This window comes from Diuraphis noxia, unplaced genomic scaffold (assembly GCF_037042655.1).
Source record: "Diuraphis noxia isolate RWA-SAM2 unplaced genomic scaffold, SU_Dnox_SAM2 contig0004, whole genome shotgun sequence".
NCBI classification, from domain to species: domain Eukaryota; kingdom Metazoa; phylum Arthropoda; class Insecta; order Hemiptera; family Aphididae; genus Diuraphis; species Diuraphis noxia.
The window spans coordinates 3,174,664-3,198,251 of NW_028301714.1; the positions used below are offsets into that span (position 1 = coordinate 3,174,664).

General features: G+C 30.0%; 1 protein-coding gene across 1 annotated transcript in view; it reads right to left on the reverse strand.

Moving 5' to 3' along the window:
• LOC107167977 (uncharacterized) overlaps positions 1-19,483 on the reverse strand; it is a 59,498-nt gene extending 40,015 nt beyond the window's left edge. The window contains exon 1 of the mRNA XM_089225282.1: positions 19,205-19,483. The gene's annotated coding sequence lies outside the window, so the exon portion shown is untranslated. The remainder of the gene's footprint in view (positions 1-19,204) is intronic.
• Between the last annotated feature and the right edge of the window lie 4,105 nt (positions 19,484-23,588).

The window sequence follows — 23,588 nt, forward strand, 5'->3', positions numbered from 1 at the left end:
GACAAATAGATAACTAAATGGCTAACCAACATTATCATTTTATGCCATTCGCCATTTACTTGCTAGTCAATATCTATTATTTACCTAGTCTTATCAACAACTCTTGTAATTTAATATTTACAAGGTAGATTTAAGATTTATTATGTAAAAAGATAGATATTTATTCTTCAAAATGTAATTATTTTTTTTTTGTTAAATAGTAGTTTGGTAGTATCTAATTGGTTGAAAATTTTCTCACTAACTAAACGATCTATGGTTGAAGACTATGAACAACGACTACCGTAAAAATTTTGAAATATTGAAAAATACAACCTACGACAATTTTCGCCATCAAAAATGTTCGGATGAATACAAAAATGTATAATAAATTATCAAGCTATAAAATACAATCGCGTTTCGTGTAATATAATATTATAATGCGAGTATAAAAAATAAAAACTGTTGACCATAAACTTAAGATATTGAACCTATATATTTTCAAAACAACTGTAATATAGGTACAATAATATAATTTGTCTTGCAAGCTATATAAACGCGTAATTCTAATTTATTATTATGCCAACGTAATGTAAAACATTTTTTTTTTTTTGAGAGAGATTAAATAATCGGAAGTCGTAAATAATAGTATAAGATAACTCAGAGAATAATTCAGGGAAAAATAACAATTTAGTATTTACATAGGTTTTTAATCTGTGTAATAAAATATATGAATATATAAATTATATAAGATTTACGCACGTTTTTTTATCATTAATTTGTTTGCGTCTCATGTGCCTATACAATATTAGAACGATACTTTTGACATACCGACAGACTTTTATTGTCGTAGAGGATTAACCCCATGCCGAGTCAACTATAGTTTCCAACAATCATATTTCTTCTGGCTGTGATCATTATTGTATACGACGAGAGCAACACACAAAGCGATAATATAGGTACCATTATATTATATTATCCTCTTTGGGACGGCGTTCAGTTAGTGAGTAGGTAACAAAACTAATTTTAAAAAGTATAACTTGCACGACACTATAAGGGTCGTTAAATTTTTCGAGTAGATGAGCCATTTTTAAAAAAATTCCAAAATCATTATTTTCAAAGAGCCGCATCAGTGGCTAAGACAAAAAAATCATATCATAGTACAAAAATTGATAGTATATAGGTAATTAAACAATTTTATTAGGAGTTGATAGTCATTAAAAACATAATAATACGTCTAAAATGTAGAAAAACTTTGTTTCATTTATTCATTATTATTACGCATTATGCTATCATTATTTAATTAAACACAATAATACACAAAAACAAAAAAACTTATATATGTTTATTGACACTGAATTTCTGCGAACAGTTTATTCAAATTTGGAAAGTAATCTTTGGTGTTCAACTTCACTGCTCACTTCTTACATAATATATACATCTTCATCAAATATATCCACAGAAATTTACGAGGATCACAAAAAGTTGAAATGCCATAAAAATACAAAACGAGAACGAGAATAAAATTAGGAGATAGGTACATACGTACATTTTTCACGTCATCAAAAACATTGATTTTGTACAGAGATGTAAAAGAATGACGATGATGACATTATTATAGTGGTCTTTCTACGGACATGACCTAAAAAAACAGCCGCTCTGGTCGTATGATATGTAAAAATTCCTCGCATACTTATTAAGGCGACGGCAACACGCTAGGTCTAAATAAAACAGGACGTTCCCCATTGTGTATTGGGCATATAATAACCACATATTATACCACATGTAGGTATAATATTTTAATGAATGCGTCTAAATCTACAACGGACCGGTTATCAATTATATAGGTCCTAATACGAATTGACGGGTGTCCGCTGCAGCTACCGACGACGACGCTGATCTCTGGTTGGAAAACTATATCGTCTACTTATAATATGTATTATAATATCGCGTGTGTCAGCCTTGTTCGTCGAACACCACCCTATTAGTGCAGGAATAAGACTTTCACGATTGAAAATTACGGTATGGGTATATGCGCACGCGTACTATTCATTAATAAAGACACATACTATTATGTATATATAGAGATAATAGTACGCATATGATAGATTAAAGATAAATAATTGTAAGACACGCGTCTCCGCATGATACATAATATTATTATACATATCGGTCGAAAACTCGAAACGTCTAGATTGCTGCCAAAAAGAGTTATACCATGCATTATACTTCTTTGCCGATTCAAATTGGTTTTATAATATGTTATAATTATTATTATACCTCTCGATCGCTTCCGTATAAATCACAACGTTCTCGCATTATGCAACAGCAGCACCAGTTCGTGTATTATTGCGAAATCATTATGTTATTATATTATATGTTATAATTTATAAGGTCTACGGTGATTTTTTGCAATCGATTGTTGATTTTTTTTTTTTGATATATAAATAAATGTTTAACAGTCGCAAAAAATTGCTCGAGTGTGAGACCATACAAAACTATATTGCAATTCTTTAAGATATACGATAGACAAAACCAAGCTACACTGGATTTTCAAGTTTGATTTTTAAATACACAAAAATTACTGCATACCGGTATTATCTATTTAAATAACTTAGGAATATTAAATATTGGTAAACGCAAACCGTCCAAAACTGAATATAATTGATTTGTGATTGTAACATTTAAGCACCGTAAAACGAAATAAGTATATCTGTGACTATATATGACTTTCACAACTATAATATGATATGGGACAATACTATGCTATATTCGTGTGCTGTGTAAAATACTGCACACATTGAAATCAATTTTGACACTGTTAGTTGAATACGTTACAGGTGAATTTGAAATTCAAATTTGACGATGGGTATAAACTCCATTCTGCTGTAACCTTTAAAATGCGATTGAAAAATGATTGTCTATGAGTGTAACGTCAATAGTTAGTTAATATTTCTGTGGGTATTGTGTAATATTTTTCTCGTCACGACGGCTGCAGTAAAAAAGTTATGGTGTTAAAGTTATAGCGATGGTTTACATGAATACGGTTGTTAAAGTAGCGCAAAATTTGGCGATAATCGTACATAAACGAAAGCAATGTGTGCAGTATTAGTTAAATTTACTTACATACATATTTTTATCTATATTTATGTATTTATGTAATATATATATTATAGACACGAACAACTACTTTTACTCATATTTAGCATAGTATTATATACTAATCAAAAATTTTTACTTTATGATGTTACACGTTGACACGTGTGGCCCGAGGACCGAAGGAAATAATATCATATGCACAAATTTAATATTGTTTAAAGCGCAACCAAACAGGTTTTGGACGATTCTACTATTGTCAGCTATTTTAATATGTATAGCTGCTTGCGTACTATATCTTGCGAAGGCGTTCATTGACAACCGGAAACTGGCAGATTTAAATTGATTTTATCCTGGGTTTTATACAAAAAAACAAACTTAGGTATACTTTTTATTATTTTAGTTACAAAATATATTTAGGATTATATTTTCCATTCGAAACACGTGCTATGCGCCCCTCGTTCAATTTATTCGCAGGTGAATTGACTTCTATTAATATTGTTCTATTTAATATTGTATATATCTATACTCATCTAGCAATAATCTCAAAATTATTAAAGACACGCATTAAGTAGATATGGAGATAATAATCATCAACCAAAATTTAAGTTTTGTATACACAATACACAAACTATTGATTAAACTACTATAATAGTCAATAACATTGTTTTGTTTAATACCTTATAATCTCGAAAATTATTGTAATTATATTAAACGCAGAGATGATAATACTCTTCAGCTAAAATTTAAGCTTTAGCTAGGTTACCTAAGATATGTTTTATTTTAATATAAATACCATATATTATAACCGTTATATCTGCATATGAAATAAAAACCAAAATTTCATAATATAAAATTAACTATTTTTACAAATTTATTTTCTGGCTTAAAAATTTAATATATTATGCATAGTGTTTAGCGAAAATCTGAAATTAAAAATATTGATTTATACAACATTAAGTTTGTTCTTGTTATAGCCGTTACTTGTTATAATATATATATATTGTAATTTTGTTAAACGCATTGTCTTAAATATTGACATGTAAAAACGCCTAAGGAGGTATGTTGATTTATCATAATATAAATGATGAATGATGATGGTTCATAATAATAGTAATATAAATATCTTGAAAAGATTATTTTCCTCGATAAAAATCGGTCAATGTTAAAAAATTGCCAATAGGCCAAGGTATTTATAAACACGTATAAGTGTATAACGCGTGAGTATAACTCTCCGCGGCATTATCTTATGACCGCAATGAATAGGTACATAATACACATACTTATAAAAAGATACACTTTATAAACTACCTAGTTTGAGATTTGATATAATTTTATGAGATATGAATCTGAATACGTAATTTAAAAACTCTAGTGAACTGTAAACTAAACGCATAATTTTCGTTAGGCATATTATTATCTACATACCTTCTACTTTCTATCTTGTTGTAATCTATATAGTGAACAACAATAAAACTTAATTAAATTTTTTAGTAATTACTATCCACAGTGTGCCAAATAACGTTTATAGTTTTGTCTATATTATTCATTCAATCATGTGCCAAGATTCAGTTTAGCTTTAGAAGCTTGAATTAACTAACTCGAAATTCAGTAATTTAATCTTAATATTATTCATTGTGTTATTGCATGACGAGTGAAAAAAAATCGTAATGCTTGTTATGTTGTTTTGTCGATAACATAGTTAGATAAAATCATCCAAAATGGAAGTCTCTCATGTTAAGCTTTATATGACATCCACAAAACGACCTTGGATATTTAATAATGATATCGCTATTACAATATGTATATCAGATATTTCACCATTCGTATTTTATAAAATAATTTTTTTAAATTATGTAACGTGCTATAAATTTGAATGAAAAATTGTATATTATGTTCTTCTGCAACTCTACCTTCTACATAGTCTTACTCAAACTTATACAAGTTATGTATGTTACACAAATGTTTAAGTGAATAATAAAATGCTTTTAAAAATGTAATTGATACTGGTGCATTTTTTAAACTTTTAGGTAATTGCATGATAGCGTGAACACAAATCAGAACTGCGATGCAAATAACATATGTAAATCTATTGTCTATTACTATTCTACATAAACCATCCAATTGTAACTAATAATTGAAAAATCAGTAGCGTATGTGTTTGACAAGTGCTTTATATGCACGAACAATTGAATTTCCATACAAATGATTATACTTATCATATCTGCTTATAACACAGCAGGTATAATATATAATAGGTAGAGTTATAATATTGTACATTATTCTAATCGAGATACAATAATCAATAATGAAATAACTGTTCTTGGATATCAAACTGACAAGGTGTGCCTATAATTTATATACATATTCTATACACTTTGATACAACAATATATTTATGTGGAACGCTAGTTCACCGACACTTATCCGTATAATTGAATGTGCGAATCCAACAGTTGTACAGTAGAATAATATAATTTTATCCTATGTGATAATATCGATAATATACAATATAGCATCACTATAGAAATTTTATTTATTAATATTTTGTATTGCTTCTCTTTTTATACATTTTTACTATGCCACTGAGTAATACACTTTTATAATTTATATTCAACTAGTACCCCATCTACCTATATATAATGTTTAAGAGCACATTTTCATAAAATATTTGGATAAAACGGTTTCTTATGAAAAAGAACCACACGGGATTTAATCCTATAAATCGTAGGCTAGTAATAAACATTTTCACTGTAATACGAAGAGAACTATCTGCGAATTTTGTAATGTTACTTTTATTTTTTAGATTTCTTAACCTATACCTAGGTATTTTAAGAACTCCACACTATTGCTTTTTTTTTTAACTTTAATAACTTTTGCATGATATTTAAAACTTTATACTAAATTGTCTAAGTTTTCCTCTTGTTATGGTTACAATTTGATTAGATCCTGATAACTGCAGTCGTCTTCTCAGCTCTTTATGATGGGAACCGTTTTTCTATAATATTATAATGTAATTATTCGTAATTTATTTACACAGCGGCCAACGATATTGGTATATATGATACTAATAAGTGTTAATTAGTATTTTAATATTTTACTCGCGGCATTCCGCGGACGGCTCATCGGAGGGTGTCTCCGACAAAATAACTATCCGTCGATGATTAATTGGTACACCGTGTCTATAATATAAGATATTATGTACATATATATTGGCATGTGTACGGTGTTCCCGAAACGGTATCGTTAATTGCTTTGAGGCCTCGAAATTTGTGTCGGCGCACCGGATTGGGTGTCGTTAATAATAATAATATATATTATATACTATATAATATTATAAAGTCGACGAAAATTTGATAGCACCGTTGGGCGTTTTGGAGGTCTCTTCCCACGTGGTACTCATTCTTACGATCTGAACGCATCGTTTAAAGTGCATGGCGTAGGTACCGCTTTTGTGTGCGTACGTTTACAGATTCGAGTTTAAGTCAATAATAACAAAATAACGACGAGCAGATAGGTTTAACAAATATAAGGTACAATTACACTAGAGTGGCTGAACAAAGTTTTCAAAAACATAGTTATGATGTATTGATGTAAGTACAATACAATAATTAATTGCATCGTTTAGATTTTGTTTCTCCTCTCAAACATCTTTATGGATTTTTCACACATGCCTACTCTTTACACGTGTGCTTAACAGTTCTTTTTAAATTTCATTTATAAGAATACATTCATTACACGTCGGTTACTTCTGATAAATAAAGTGTGGATATTTCTAAAGCACAGAGTATACATATTTACAGATTTAATTATTTTAAGTTAAGTTATCTAACTATAAAATAGTAATTTAACTTCCTAAAATAACGAGTTAATTTTAAATTGGATCTTAGTTCGATTTAATATATTATCACTTTTACACGTGTGTGATATTCCGAATACATATTTTCACCCGGGAGTCAAAAAGTTAACTTGAGTTGACATATTACATATATTTTTTTTAATTTGATTAAATTAGGTATTTAAAAATATTACACGGTGAATTAACCATCTTAAGTCAATTACTTTTATTTAACTTATTTGACTCTAAATTATTATTCAATAAATTGTCTAACCTTGGCCTTTTCTTTATGGTTATTTAAAGGTTAAATTTTGTTGTGGAAAAATTTTTATGATTCTTATTTATAGTACTTTTAAATTTAAATAAATTCACTATCGCTTTAGTATGTTTAAAATATTACTGAATTGATAATTGTTTCACTAGAATTCTTTCAATATATCATTTCCATATTTTACAGATATCTATAATTAAATATATGTTAATAATTTTCTTATTTCAGTAATTATATTACGGTTATTAAATTTAAATTTAAATCTTAAAGTATTAGGTAAGCTGCTTGCGCTTAAGTATTTTGTTCCTAATACTTGTACCATATTGGCATAATATTTAATTTGTATATCTATTGCATACAAAAATAAAATATAAATATATTTTTTTAAAGACTCCTATCATGTTAAAAAGATTATATAAATTTAAAAATTAAATTAATAATGTTTAACACAAAATAATTTTACAAGCATTTATAATTGTTTTAAGTAACAATTATTTACACTTAAAAATATATTTTATCTTATTATAACGTCGAAGTTAATTTTATGCTTCTAAAATTTAAATAAACGTCAATAGTTGATACACGATTACATTACAATAACAGAGATCACATTTTTTGTAAGAGTTCAACATTGGGTGCGAACAAATTAATCCTCTAATTATGTTTGATGCACAGTAATGTAATCCGATTTTTTAGCATATTAACGCCCGACGTGAAGGTGTGGCCTCCAAAGGTATTCAAATTACGATACGATTCAAATCTAAACCGAATGAGTTAATGACACATCAATCAAAATTGGTCTGATAAAATAATGTGTTACTATTAATTATAACAATCGAACGTTTACAAATAATCCTAAGATATTGATTAATAATGTCATAATGAAAATTCGAATATCCTATGATATGATATTCGTACAATAAAGTATATATAATGATATTCGTACAATAAAGTATATATAAAATATATACTATATATAAGTAATATAAATCTAAATTTTTTTCATATTATGCAGTAAAACATTACGTTGGTAAATTATTATACAACAGCTTGCCGCTTGTAGTGTACATCAAGAATTACACTCATCATATAATAATATATTATACGATACAATACCTAAGACGAATGTAGTCTTTAACTCAATTATTGGCTGGTGTCTGCAAGATGTATCTCATTTTATACATTATTATTATGTATGCGATATGCGAATGTATTATAGTATAACAATTTGTACGTAATATAAACGAGGAATAACTGGTGGAAAAAATCACCTACATGTCTGCGAGGAATAAGTCAGATACTCGTTATAACCGGATAAGGATTTTTTTTTTGTCGAATCCTGGTTGACATCACACTATCTGGTTTTTTCATGTTATCAGGTTGGGTTAAGTAAGGTGTCTCTGGACAACTGAACATTTTTTGATCGTCTAAATGTATAAATGTATAGTAAATGGTCGATATTACGTGACGGAATTATTATAGCAAACAGTCGATTACTTATATTTCATATTTTATACGTTTTACTAGGATAGATGGACATTGGACACATAAAGGCTACCATCATAGACGAATCGAAAAATGAAATTAAACGAGCGCTTTCAAGGAATAATCAAATAATATATATAGCTACGCGGTGCTACTGTAAAAACCGGTAGCCAAATTTATAGGTACCTACGCGTATATTATAATAATAATATTAATATATACTTTCTGTGCAGATTATATTATCAACCGTTGATATAATATAATATTCGATATTTCAAGTCATATAATAAGTAATAATTATGTGCGTTTTTATTCCAAACGGTGCTCAGGCCACTGTTCGCGTAATAACAATTATTATGATAAACGAATAGCTATTACGATCTGTGGCCACGGGGCTAACGATTGCGCGCGGGTTTTAAAAAGTTGATACCGTTCGCTCGCCCTGCGTGTATTCGTAATATAGATAAATACATCATAATAATATTTTTATATATCTGTTCCCTATCCCCCTCCGGGAATCGTATACAAAATTATGCATATATCAGGTACCTACGTACTAAAGTCATATGTGCGCACATACATATAATATATTTTTGTTGTTGACCCAGATCGAGAACGGAATAATAATGATTTCTCCGCGCGCGTTAAAAGTGAAAACCAGTCGCGGATAACTACATTAGAAAAAAATTTAATTCGTTTTTTTCTCCTAAGCTCGTCTGTCGAAGATTTTTTACTGGACGCCAGCAAATTCCACACCAGGACCACTTTCACACAACATCGACGACAGAGACGTAGTCATATTATATCCACGTCGAGTACATATGTATAGGTACAAGCATATACACCGATATATTACAATTATATATAGTGTTTAGCGAATTCCTCGTCACCGCAGCTGCCGTTTTACGAGTGATATAAAACGAGTAAGGTACATACGATTGTCAAGGTCAACTTACTATAGTCAACTTTCCCCCTACGGTCCGAGTATATAAGTTCAACGGGGTTAATCCGTGATAGCGATTTATATCTCCGGATAATAATAACAATATTGTTATTGTGTTCATTCACGACGAGAAATCCCTATGCGATGGTTATTATGTTATTGTAGCCTATAAGATTTTTTAGAGTTACAGGTTAGGAAATTAATATAATATTTTAAATAATGATTATTTCAAAGAATGAATTTGGTTACAGAAAATACACGTTTGCTGTAAAGGCGCTGGGAATTTCGTTGCATGAGATGATGACCAGTTAAGAAAATAAGAGATGGAATTTATACACAGGAGTTACATAGAAACGACTGACGAGAGGTTTTGGGTCTTTTCATGGACGCAATGACGATCTGCATCTATATTATAACTATATAATTTTATGAATTTATGTGTGACTATCATTAACTTGGTACGGATTATGCGTATAAATCGTGAGAGAAGAGTGTCGCTTGTGGTGTCACGAGAAACGAGACTTGAGAAATAGTCTCAGGTTTATTATTTATTTGCAAAGTATGTAAACTGGGTGCCTGGTAATTATGAGCAAACTGATGCATGGAAAATTAAGTAAACATTTTAGGGACATTTTTTTTATCGAAGATAAGGAAAGCAAGCACACTCCTACCGTTGCAGTTTAAGTCTATATAACGAATATAAATCCCTCGATTGATTGCCAAGGTCAGCGCTGCAGCAACCACCGCGCCGTCGCTGACTTTCCCTCTTTGTGATCCGTTCGAGTGTAAGCTCAACGAGGTTAATCCGTGATTGCGATTAAATTATATTTTATGTGTGTGCACTGTCTATAAAAGTTTTTAATAATAATAATATTAATAATATTGCTATTGCTTGTTTGCAACGAGAAATCTCAAAGATATGGGATTTTATAAAATAATATGTCGTTGTTTATCGTATTTATCGAAGACAGTGGTAAAAAAAAAAAATAAAAAAACATAACAAGAACTACCAGTTACAACACATGTGCTTTGACACGACCGTACTTTCACCCTAAATTATAATTTACCCACCACCTCATCCTACGGAAAATTAATTAATGATAGCACTTTTATCGTACAGTGAATATAAAATACGCCATGTAATATAAGCTCAACTCGCGCACCTGAATATTAGATGGTTTTTATTTATTTGTTTTAACCACTGACATTAGAACTGCGTTATTGTTTTTATTACTGAGTCACGATTCTTAGTCCATGTGGTGGGATACAAGATAATACAAAACAATAAGGAGGTGATTGAGTCGCCGAGTGGGCTGAAACTCTGCACCCTTAGATAATATTTAAAAACAATCATTCCTTTATTATAGTTGATTAAAAAAAAAATTATATCTTTTAGCCTTTATAACCGTATAATTTAACTAGGTGTACGATTATTTCTAGTGCATATTTTTATCTAGTCTCCTATTTTATCTATTTTATATAGACATATCCCTTATAAAAGTTCTGTTTTAATTATAAATCAATAAATACCCTTATTATTCTTTATTAATTACAGCTTTATATGATTATTGTTATCGTCGAAGTTACCGGGATAAATTTGCATGTGCAATATTATATTGGGCAAAACGTTTTCTCTAAAAACTATTTTTATAGTGCATGTGCCGTATACGTATACCTGTGTAGTCAGTGTGTACAAATAATTAACTAGATTATTCTCGGTAAACGATAAAGGGATTGGCAGTACCACGTTGTTGCAAGCTATTACGCGATTATTACAGATCAAAAAATTTTTCCTAAGTTGCATTATATTAATATTTTATTATTATGCAATATTATGACGTACCTACACTACGTACAGTGTTGTATTCAACAAATATAAGAATTTATATTACTGGCATACCTACTAATTTTTAAGTTATATAATTTGTTTGGTAACTATTAAGTAGTAGCTTTGGAGTAATGTTTAAAAAGATAATATTTTATTTAAGGATAACCTTGAAATTGTGGTGATAAGAAGATATCGCACTAAAACGCATAATACTAATTAGTATATTATGATTAAAATTAACTCTTTTTTTAAATTTGTTATAGCTTAAAACTTGCGCTACGAATTTGTAACGTTTTTTATCATCAATAATAATAGGTAGAATTGCATAGTAAAAGGTGTTGTAATAGACACGCGCATGGAATATGTAGTTATGTGCCCCAAAATCAATAAATACGATTTTTTCAACAGCAATCTACTAGGAAGGTATGTCATTAAATTGAAATCTTTGTAGTTTACTGTCAAAAACTACAATAATATTGACATAAAAAAGTTGTTTAAAATGATACAGCTCACATTGTAATCTACATTTTAGTTTTTCGGTATACAATAATATTATATAATTCCCACCCTTATTAATTCACGGTACCCGGCGAGTCACGACGTCAGTGTCATGACCAAAAACTAGTGTAGATTTCAAGGGCACGCGGTCGTGTGTAAAATAACATAATAGTAGTCGTCTGCATTGGACCACGACACTTCCCCGTCAATGCACCGCGTATTACACATCGGATGCACTCGGCTGTTGTATATAATAAATTAATATATGTATTATATGATGCTGTGTTGCACATCCATTCGTGGACAATATTGTGTCGTTCGGATTAATCGTATGTTTTCAGCAGTACTGATGTGTACATATCCTCCAGACATCCAGAATATTAATACGTGTCACGTACGATATTATATTATTAGAATTTCCGAATTTCGGGGGTGAATCTTTCGTTTGTCCGTTTGTGAAATATCTAGCTAATACTCGCGTATTATTAACGCTAGCGGTTTTTAAGGTTACGGCCATGTATAGAAGTGTCCCCCGGCACGAGAGTCGTTCGTCCATATACGGACAAACAAGGTAAAATCTGCTGGTGCCTGGTGGACAGTATCGAATGACTCATTCGCTCATCGCAGTGGTTCACGCTGAATACGCCTTTTCATATTATAGTTATATTTTTGTTTTTATCATGCACGTAATGTACTTAGCTGCTTATCCGATTTCATAACACTCATTCGATATATATGTGTTTGTGTGTGTGTGTGTGTGTGTGTATACAGAGTATACACTATATATAATATGCGAATCCACGGGCTTATTTTCATTTAAAAAACTAATTTGTAAGTATAGGTACGAAATTATGAATTATGATCAGTGAAAATTAAAATTACATATTATTGTTCTTCGAAACATAAAAAAATCATTGACTTATGCCGAACATAATATTATTTAGTAATTATAATTGAATTGTAGACACGTACACAATTTTCAAATGTTATGGATTTATTGTTCTCAATATAATTAATTTCTTATAAATTCATAATACTTCATATGCGGCTTTTAATGAATATTGCAGCCTTAGGAAACATTTGTAATTTTTTTTTAAAAATATTTTATATAGTTCCCTAGAATTATTTCATAACCTCTTCGTTTCAAGGATTCTCAAATAAAAGCAATACCCACGTCCCATGCTGCCTTGTAGACACGTACATCGAACGCTGTTTCTATATCAAAAACAATAAGACTGAGGTCAACAGTTGAAAAACTTACGCTCTATTTTCCATGACTGAATATTGTGTATTCTTACTTTAGCAATAGAAAAAGTAGTATTCATGCCACTTAACTGTTATATGCTTTTAATATTTTATCAATAGTAAAAACTAAAACGATATATTTACGTACCTATATTATTTTCTTCACAAAAATTATGCTTTTACACAATTTTGAATTTGGGATTTATGGAATTTGCGTATAACACCCGTGATGCTCGACGAAATTTTAAATTATATATACATCGATTAATAATAATAATATATAGGAAATAAAGGCACTATTTTATTAGTTGACGTATAAACCTACATTCTACAAATGATTTTGATTATATACGATTTAAGTCATATGGAATGTCCACTATATCTGTATAACAGTCAACATAGAGTGTAGACCTATTTGCTACGTAATAAATTACTCTATTCAGCCCTGTTAACTTTTTTGGGATTTTCAAGGTTAACGCCAAACTCAGCTCGACTTTACAAATCAGTCTAGGAACGAACGGCCGTGGCATTGTAATAACCCAGTTAAAATATTTATGTATATTATATAACTCGTTTGTTAAAAGCAGGTAGGAAGCTTTGCGGATACAGCCGGAAACGATGGTGTATAATGTATAAATGTACAAATGTATAATATTATAGGCAGAAGTCGCCGCCGTACGCACCGTCAACAAGGACGCACGGTGAGAGACTTCAATATTAAAAAAAAATAAAATAATTTGCTGAACACAGCCTACGCTTTGCGCTAAGCTGATACCTTTTCAGCAGTTTACTATTTTACTAGCATGTCTCACCCAGATTTGCGGCCAATATTATAATTGCGATTGAACGTATCATAAAATACCCGAACACATTATTATTGTCACCGCCGTATAATAATAACATGATTATATTTTAAATCAAATTTAATTTAATTTAATGGACTTGTCTGAAAAAGGATTCCTAGTCGAACAAAATTCCACAAGCATTGCCGAGCCTCCGGGGATGGGCACTTTATGTTTGATGTTTTGTAACATTATCACCTGAAATCAATATGTGTCAAGGACACGTGATAGGCACCTATATGCGCGGTGTATCAGGTGACCGTGCACGTGTTATTGTTTACATTATTGTATGATCACGAATATTATTACCACCTTTGTTAAAAGATAATTGAATTTATTATTATATTATATGGTATCGATATCTAATTAAATCAACTCGATTGTGTCCAGCTGCAGCAATGCGTTATACCGGGGTCAAATACAACATTGAATAAGTGTCACCACTCAACGACCGCCACTGTAAAGCTGATACACAGAGGTATGCCTGATAATTAGTAATATACATAAATTCCTCGCTTAACGGATTTAACAACAATTGCAATTTTTACGTTTATTTATTATTTCTAGACTTGTACAAATAGTATACAAATAGATAAACTAGACCCAATACCCATAATATGAAAGTATATGGAAACTATAAAGCAAGCATTTTTTTCTGTCACGGATATTGTGTGATATACATCTACCGCACGCATACGTCTATAATTTTAGATCCAGTAGCTCCAGCACGTGAACTGTTTATAATATTTTTAAATTGATTATAAAATCAGTTATAAGCTGTTTGGACAATAATCAATGTTTATTATTTTTTCACGTTTAATCGATTTTCTCCGAAACTTATAACATATTATAAGTATAATATTCTGTTTAGTTTGTTTATACATTTATAACTTACTAGTGCAGTTTACGAGTCCACCCACTATCTTGGATTTAAAGTATCATATCCAACATACATATATAAAATTGATACACATAATATATACGTAATAATTCTGCACTATGCATCGCTAATTAAGATAAGTATATTTAGCTAACTTAGCGTTAGCAGTTAGTAGTAAGCCATATTGCGATACATTTTATTTGGGCTATACATAATATAAATTTTTTTGGATATAAATGATTAACAAATTAAAACATTCAAATGATATTCCAAGTATCTATCATAATCATAATATCATAATAAACAGTGTGCTATGATATATTTTAAAAAGTTTTTTACTATTCTTAAAATTTAAAATAAATTCAAAAACTTTTGACTTTCTGTATTCTGTATGAATATTGCATAATATGAAAAGATATGCAAGATATTATATTTTATGTGATAAATTCGCCTAGATAAACGTATATGTTACAAATTATATTTAATTTTATTTATGTAGGTACACAAATAAAATAAAATATGCAGTATCTAAAAAATTTTAATTTTCTGTAATTTATACAAATTTGACATTTCAGTAAGTAATCGTTTTCCGCATAAAAATTGAGACAATTCAAAACCAACAACAAAGTATATTATTTTATATTTTTATCGCCACACCGATGTCCATCGCCGCGCGCTGCCATCGACTTAGTTCACACAAATTATTGGAGCGAATAATCTTACTATCGTGAAACTGTCTATGTAATATGTAAACATATATACAATATACATAGGTAATACGTTTTATTGTAAGTTGTAATATACCATTACGATATGCATAATATATACACAACGTGCTATTTACATTCAACATAATTCGAAGTGTCGTCAAATACACTTCGTTCAAATCAGAATCGCGATGAACAGACTAGCTGACAAACCTTAACATTATTGTTTTTATTGCACAGTACAACACCCCCTCCCCACCACAAACGCGCCATCGGTATATTGAATATTATTTTAATATTATGTACGATAAATGTAATCTTTGCAGGTCGTCGTCATCATAGAGTGTGTACACGTTTTTGTGTATTATTATTACTATTAATATTAAACATCAGTATATGCATAGTGAATTATATAGGTACATACACTTCAAGGATCTTGTCGTGATGAGATATTTCTTTATATTTCTTTATATTTGTTGTTTGAAAAATGCTACAGCTGACGACGGTCGGTCGAGATCGGTATTTTTTAGCATTCACATATAACGCATACATATAATATAATATATCATACTATCTTATACGTTTCGTACACGCATAAATGTTCACAGTTTTGTCTCCGTCCTCACGTTTAACATCCATGAAAACGACAATAGCTTCATGGAATTAGTATATTTAAAAATTATATGCGCGTTCGTTTTACTCTCATTCCACTCTGCCTACAGTAAATGTTTCTTACATATTCCGCGTGACTACCTACTTGGACTTGATTAAAAGTCTGCACGCGTAAGCCATTCGGCAGTGACGCTCGTCGTCTCGTATGCGATCGATTAAACAATACAATATGTGATGATATATTATCATTATATAGGAGCGTACTCGCGAGTATAGACAGCGTTTTTATGTTTATATAAATAATGTTTTCACTGGTAGCGAGCGAACGATTTAATCATTTGAAAACACTTTGACGAGTTTGACGACGTGCTATAAAATTGCACCAACAATATATGTATACGAATGACAGCCGCCTTTTATTATATTAGTTTTTACACGCGTATGTATATAATATAGTATATGCTATAATACGTATATATAGTGTTGATCGCCATACCAAAGCTCATTTTAAAATAACCGAAAGACTGAAAACTACATTAGGCATTTTCAACGAGTTTTCACAACAGTTCGGATTATAATATGTTTAACGCCGACAGCAACGCATGCAGACAATGATGATGCATTTTGACACGTTAAAAAACAACCACCGCCGTCACTGTTAAACCATTATTTTTATGCCGCCGCGAACAGTGGAAACGTACTGCTGCACCTGTTCATAATAATATCATATTGGTTCTGTCCGCACCGCGTCTCCATCACGTCATTATAATATTATGATGTCACACCGTAATCAGATGACGAACATCCGACTTAGTCATCGTTACATCCGTCATACTTCAAATTCTCCAGTTCCAGGAACTCGCGGTTTAGTACTTTAATATGCGGAGGCATGGCATAGGTATACGTCAAGACTAAAAATTAAAATGCTAAAAAATTCTGGATTTGTGACGTAGGCATACATGCGATTTGACGTCTAATTCAATTTACACGAAAGTAGAGTCGAGAATTATTATCACAACATAATATTGTGATGAAGTATAAATAAATACAAATTATATGTATATATAGGTGCACACCTATCCCATATATATATATATACAATATACACTATACAAAGGTAGTTTATACTCGATGGTATATAAAACCGGAGAATATGAATTTGCTTATTTTCTGCAACAGACGCAGACGTCGCAGATTTCTATTTCGAAAGTATTTATGTTTTTTTTTTTGCGCGCGAGCGGTCATAATATAGTCTCGTGTGCAACATTAATTCGGTACCTACTACCTACATGCGAAAAAATTATTGACTCTCAGATCTTGTATATGCGCGCTGTGTTTATATGTTATTTTCATAACCCCCACGTACGTATGCCGACACCTTACACCCAAATACAACCACCGCACCGTATCGTGTGTTATTGTAAACCAGAAAATTACTATTTATCTTTGACCGGAGGTAAGAGTGCTTTGCCGAAACATGTGTGTATGTTTAGGTACCATATACGTAAGACGTAACTACGACGTGTTATTGTTAAATTTAAAAAAAACCGGCAAATTATTACTATTTTATAAGTGCTATTTAGCTTGGTAGTGGTACATACATATTAGCACGCGAACTATTCTTTCGAAATTAACATAATAAATCAAACTAAATTAAATTATAAAGCCAAAACACGATAATCGAACAATCCAGCATTTCTCAAATTAATAAGCGGTGAAACTTAAAACCTCTCTTAAAACGCCTATGTCTAAAGTGTCACTAATGGATGGCTTCTTTAATCTCGTTTTTCTCGCCTGTTGTGTTACTTTTCTCGCATATGCTTATTGTGCTAAATTGTACAGATTACATATTACATGATAAAAATCACAAAAAAAAGCCTATGAAAATTTTTGTATTATACTGATCTAATTATAATACAATGTATTTCAATATCAACTTTAATGGAATATTTCTATATTCTGATTTAATTTAAAAGTGTAAAAGTGACCACAATATAATGTTTTAGATACTAGTTTTTGTATTATTTTTATTGTTTAAGAAAATACCCGAAGTTAAGTGTTAAGAAAACGATTTGTTTTCTAACTTTAAATTTATTCACAAAGAAAAATGAAGATTAGTAAAACAATAGGTAGGTAATATAATAAAATTTATCACGATGGAACTTAAAATAATTTTTAAGAACAACGAAAATTGTAGAGAAACTCAAGCATAAAATATTTCCGAACCAGATTTTACCATAATTTGCTTGATGGATTTTAAATATAAAATATACCAATTTATATTCTACTATATTATAAATTATAATTATTTATTTTAAATATGTAGTGTAAATATGAAAAAGCACATAAGAATAAAATTTATGAAAATTCCAACCATGTTATTATTATTTTGTTAGTATTTTCACTACCACGAATATTAAGAAATATAAATTAAAATTAAAAATCTCAGTAGGTAGCAATTATAATTTAAACTATAACATTTTGTTTTTAGATAAGCTACAATTTTTTCACTAAAATTATTATAAAACTTGTTGATTTTTATTCAATTTCGCCTTAATAAAATGCGAATGCCATGTACGACCTTTGACTACAAACACACGACCCGTGTTTGTGGATATGTAACCCGTGGATGGTGGACCTATCCCAAAACAATAGGTAGGTATTCGTGGACAGAAACAAAAATAAATTATGAATTGTGAATTCCAATGTCAACGAGGTGTGATTCTATATTATAATTAATTATTAAATTATATAACTATAGGATTTATTATAATTTATACTTTGTAGATGCTTATTGGGCAGCAGCAAGTCTTATTTTTATTATGACACGCGTTCGTTAATTAATATTACTACCACGCCTCCATAATATTATATTATTGAATATAAATTACAACATTTGCTTAACTTCGACTCGTACATAATAATATGTGCACGTACGGTTGGCCAATACTGCCATTTTAAAATAAAATTTTTGGATTTCTTACCTTGTGTTTTTGGTCGTTTCTATCTTCTGGACGTGCAGTACGCTATCGAGGACCGCAGAGCTGCAAGTGCTGCTACTGCAGTTGAGAACAACGCGACCAGTAACTAGACCGTTTACGGCATTAAGTTAACCCCGTGAGTCCTTTTTCACGACGACGAAAACTTTAAAGCAGCAATTATACAGTAACACGTATGGTCTTGTCGATGGCGAAATGATAAAATTCGGAAAATCGGCGTGACCGACGCGTGCGATAGTTTTTGGAGGGAACGCGTGACTGACACTCCGAACAACTTCGTACCGGTGACCGGTCGTGGTGGTCGTGGGTCCGGGGTAAAAAGTGACGGGTCGACGAGGCGGAGACATCTAGCGGTGTTCGTAGGCAAACCGGTCTGTTCGCAGCCTACGCGCTACCGTGGCGTTGAAGCACTGTGCGGCGTTCATCACACTTGTCTTTTAACCGAACTCTGTAGGGAATGGAAAAATTAATGACAGCATTAATGAATAAACGAGTATAATATTTTACGTTTATTGGAATGAATTAATAAAACGCAGCGTGTGGTTAAGAATAGAATTAAAAACAATAATACTAACGGCCAAAAACATTTAGGTAAATTATAGACAGTGCTAAAATTGGAAAAAATAGCTATTGAGAATGGACGTTGATTTTAATTCAGAATATATCGTTCCATAGCGGATAATTTTTACAGTAACCCGCGGGGGACTTTGTTCCTAGCATCCTCTACACATAAATACATAATAATATAGTAAATTAAACAATTAACACAACAATAATAATTGTAATGTTTAGACACTTATTTTATTGTCTATCAACTCGTAGCATATGACATGGGATGTGCGTAGCCCGTGAATCCACGCAAAATTGGTTCCGCAATTACGTCGCATAATAAAATTAAGAAAATAAAATTTTATCGTGTTATAGGTATATTTTATATCGTCATTGACAATAACCCATTTTCCAAGTAAATAGTATTAATATATTTTTCTTATAATAACTATGAAAATATAATATGTTTGATAAGTCAATAACTATGTGTCTAATATTATAATATTAAAGGTACCTACCATTTACCAATGCATGACGAATGACGATAACCGTTTCCTGGGACAAATCAATCATTACTTTGCTAGAAATAAATGAAAACAAAATCTAAACTTATTATTCATAAAGTAAAAGTCTTCAGGGGGACGTGTTTCTAGAGTTCCAACACCTATTACAGCGAAGTGTAACATTAATTATTATAAATTATAATATTATCATCTACTATTATAGGACTTTCGACTTAAATAATATACCGAGTAAAATGTTATGCACAAATGCATAGTACCTACTTATGTATTATTTTATGTATTTATATATAAATATATAATTAGCAATAACAACAAACAAAAATCGTACGGTCGAAATAAACAGAAATTGACAAAATATTTAATTAGAGATTAATATATTTGTAATAAGATCATCTGGAAGAAAACAAAATAATTATCATACTTAAAAACTTTTGGAGTGAAATTTAGAACAAAATCAATCAAAACAACAAAAATAATATAATATGGGTCATGGATATTAAATAAAATCGGATTTTTAAAGGTTCGATGAGTGAAAAGTATTTTGCTTATGCTATAATAAAGTGCAGCTAAAATAATTCCGAATATCACTCGCATTCATGCATTATTATTAATGATCGACGATGTTTTTTTTCTCGAACGACCATGAAATTGACAGTTATATAGTGCAACCCTGTCTAAACTGTTAACTGACTAAACTCCGCCACTGGCTGTAAACGTTTCACCATCATCCCGAGTTATCTCCCGACCACATCGTTGAGTTCCAAAAACTCGTTTTACATAATGATGTTAATACTAAATATTTTGGGGGTTTTTTGCGCTCGATTAATGACGAGATAATATTGTCATTCCGTCAAAATCGTTGTTATTGCTTGGAAGTTGCAATGCAGTTCAAATACTAACTAGCTTGTAAATAAACTGTATTTAGGTCGAAACTAGTTATTTTAGACATAATATTATAGATAAGGTAATAAAGTATGCCTAAGATTTCCGCGATAAAGTATATTATACCAGCTGGCAGCTATACATATTATAGAATGTGTCAGTACCAGTATTACGCAGTACGCACTACAGCACCACGCTATTAGAATTTAGAGTAGTGCTTTTGGCCTCTAACAATTTAATTACAACATTTTAGAAGACTTAAACGTTTCACGTTGTGTTAAAATATTTTAAGTACACATTTGGTTTTAATGGCATTCTGCTAAATTGATAACTGTCGCATTCTATACTAAAAAATCGATGGTACCAATCGTGACCTCAACATAATTTGAATTAAATAACGTTTTCATAACATAAACTACATTTTTAATTGGCTTTAATATCACAAATTCTTGTAAAAACTTTAATACATATAGAATACTGAAAACTGTATAATTAAAACATTATAAATTACTACTTTAGTAGAGTGAGTGACTAAGCATGCTCAGCACTATATATTCCTTTGATAATGAATTTATAAAAATTCTGTTTCTTGGAATATTTAAATATACTTGAAAAACATATTTTCAAATTCTTAAGGATTTTGTGCTATTTAATTTTTAAAGAGTATCCTGAAGCAATGTAAACTCTTGTTTTTCAAATGAGAAATACCAATTTTTCACTATAAATATTAAATTATTTAGTGGATAATTTTCAAGAAAAATATGATTAGGTAGGTACCTACATAATTTTAAAAAATCGAACGAATAGATCTTTCAGTTATTATAATTTAAAATGTTTAAAAAAGGACATTAGATAATGTTCTTAAGACAGTTTTTACAAAAATATATAATAGATGTAAATTATTAGATTTACTAAATTAAACTTAGACCATATTTAGAAATGATGAATGTTAATAGATTACAGATTACTTTAATTTTAAAACCATCATAACCTCCATATTTTACAACCCTACTATCGTTATAGATTTAATATTAATAGTATAGAATCTAAACTACAGATACTTACACGAAGTGAAATAACTTGAAAACTGTGAATTCGAATTTTGATTTTGAAACGTCAACGTTTTCATAAAAATCATTTGCTAATTAATTTACAGTATACTGCACCATGATAATGTAAACCATGATTTCTGGAGAAAAATTATTTTTTGATTTAACATAGTTTTTAATGTGATGAAATGAATCAAGTGTTCGTATATACAAATAAATGGTTAGTTATGATTGATGTAAAATAAACCATGAGTAGGATTGGATTCTTCTCTCTGGTGTATGGTAATGTTGTAGTATAACAATTAGTAACCACTTATTGATTCAGCCAATCACAGCGCTTAATTTTCATTTTTGGAAATCACGGTTCACGGATCAAGGAGGTTCTCATAAGAAAAACATAAGTTTGTTTCTCTACAGAACATTTTCTTTAACAGGTTGGCCACCATGGGTTTTTTTTAAGTTACACACTAAAGTCTGATTTGAGACTCTATTTTAAAGGTCTCAATTTTGTTACTGAAAATTATTATTGAGACAATTTCTGAGATCTCACTGAATACGATTTAGTTCGTTTTAGGTCTCAATAATCAGTATTTCCTCGTCGGATTTGAAATGTACAGTGTTACCAAATTCAGTAGGTTTTACTAGCTTGCAAATATCATTATTATATTTTTAAGTTTTTATTTTTTTAAACAATTATTTAAGTTTTAATTGCCAAAACAATAAACCTTAAGAAAAAATCCGTGGTGTCAGTTAATAGATCATTATTTCTTTCATTAGATGAATCATCCATCAGATCACCGTAGTCAATCTGTAGTAGAATTTAAAAATGGTCCTTAGTATAAGGAAGTAGTAAGGAATTACAAATTACAAAAATGAAATTTTGAAAAACTGCATAAATGGAGAAAAAAAAGGAGTAAGAATGCTTAATGAATCACCAAGTAAGGACGTTAATAATATTTTCTGTAGTTTTAAATACAACTTGCTTGTGATTGTGAATTGAAATAACGTTTCAATCCACACAGAATCTAGATAATTATTATTTATTATAAATTAATAAAATATATTATGTATATTGTATACCTATTTATTATCTACATAGTTTACTAGCTTGCAATATGTACATGACACAACGCCTATCCATGTCGTTGTATAATTAATTTCCTTCTTTTAGTTTTGATCACGGACTAAAATTAATCTTAGTCCGTGGTTTTGATCGTAAAAATATTTTATCATTAAATCCAGAAAATACGCATACTTTATATTACATATATGTTTAAAAAAAATACAAAATAATCATTTGAATCATAAACTATTAATTATTGAGTGATTAATTAATATTATTTTTATGTCAACATAATATTATAT